The 1,749-nt window shown below is 43.7% G+C and overlaps 1 pseudogene; it reads left to right on the top strand.

Annotated features, from left to right (window-relative positions):
* Window positions 1–254: 254 nt before the first annotated feature.
* On the top strand, window positions 255–1,437 carry LOC148120267 (peptidyl-prolyl cis-trans isomerase-like 1 pseudogene; annotated as a pseudogene).
* The last annotated feature ends 312 nt before the right edge of the window (window positions 1,438–1,749 follow it).

The raw sequence follows: 1,749 nt of genomic DNA, 5'->3' as shown, positions 1-1,749 counted from the left end.
AATTAGGAGAAGATATATTTATTATATACACTGATAAATGATAGAAAATTCATAAATTGGTTGGTAATATGAAAATAAATAGGTAGCAAAATTTTAAGTATCTCATATTTTTATTATTTATGATATATTTTCTCGAGTTGAATGAAAATATTATTTGCTCATTTTCAATTGCTTTGCACCTCTAATTATAACAACCTAGAAAAGTTTTCCTAAACTTCATTCAGCTAAATATAAAAACAGTATTTTGGGATTCCCCCTGACACATGGCAGCCGCCCAACGTCTACCTGGAGACTAGCATGGGGATCATTGTGTTGGAGCTGTATTGGAAGCATGCTCCAAAGACCTGTAAGAACTTTGCAGAGCTGGCTCGGCGGGGCTACTACAACGGCACCAAATTCCACAGGATCATCAAGGACTTCATGATCCAAGGCGGTGACCCAACAGGGACAGGCCGCGGTGGCGCATCCATCTATGGGAAACAGTTTGAAGACGAACTTCATCCAGACCCGAAGTTCACTGGGGCTGGGATTCTTGCGATGGCCAATGCAGGGCCAGACACCAATGGCAGCCAGTTCTTCGTGACCCTCGCCCCCACTCAGTGGCTGGATGGCAAACATACCATTTTTGGCCGAGTGTGCCAGGGTATAGAAATGGTGAATCGAGTAGGCATGGTGGAAACAAACTCCCAGGACCGTCCTGTGGATGACGTGAAGATCCTTAAGGCGTACCCTTCTGGGTAGAGGAGATGCTGTCTCGGGCACACCCTGGTCTTCTAAGATGCTCCTAGTGAGCCATCTTCTGGATGACATAGAGTGCCATGTGTTGGGGTCATGCATATCGACTCTGACACCCTCTGGACAAGTGAAGCAGAGGGCTCGTCTTTGGGGCGTTTGTATTCTGGTCAGCAGTCACAGACTTGGAAAGCAGGCGGTGTTGTGGCGCTGACTGCACAGCCCCTTCCAGCCTCCGGCGTGTGCTCTTCCAGGAATATGCACAGCTCTCTCTTCTCCCTCGGAGCCTGAGCGTCAACACTGCCGCTTCTGACACTAAACATCCCACGCAAAGCCAGTTTGAATTTTTGCCAAATGAAAAACGCACCCAACAATTAAATTGCTAAGAAGCTGTCAAGTGGGGAATGATAATGTATAATGATGGAGAAACGGATCTTTGAGATGGAAGCAGAAGCGTTGGCCATTTGCCCCCTGGGAAGGACTGGCAGTCACTGAACACAAGGCCAGTCCTTCAAGAACCTTGCTTACATACAGTGACATTTTTAGGGCTTTAGAGAAAGTAGGTAAGAGGTGTTTATACATGACATCTTTGTCTTTTGTCTTTCTGGATTTGCAGGGGCCATGGGGGTGACAGGAAGGATGTTAATACTTTGGAATACATAGACGTTTCCAGAATAAAGTACCATTGGTGGCTGAAAAAAAAAACAGTATTTTGATTATTAGTTCCAAAAATTTCTGAGTATCATCTTTCCCCTTTCTCTACTTCCTCCTTTAAACAGACCTGAGATGCTTTCCCCACATTGATGTTTTGTACGTGCTTAACATGAACCACAATATGGAAATACCCTTCTAAGCTGTTCTTTCAGGTTCATTGTCAAAGCAATAAAAATTTGTGATTCTTTATTTTTGGGTATGTATATTGATTATTTTCTTTTCTTTTGTCAGCTTCAAACTTACTTTGTAATTACCACGATTTTGAGGCATTTCTCCATGTGGGATTCCTGACTTGTGTCCTTA

This window comes from Myodes glareolus, chromosome 12 (genome assembly GCF_982192425.1).
Source record: "Myodes glareolus chromosome 12, mMyoGla1.1, whole genome shotgun sequence".
In the NCBI taxonomy this organism is placed as follows: Eukaryota; Metazoa; Chordata; class Mammalia; order Rodentia; family Cricetidae; genus Myodes; species Myodes glareolus.
The sequence above is the reverse complement of the archived record's forward strand: the minus strand, read 5'-3'. Positions and strand labels throughout refer to the sequence as shown.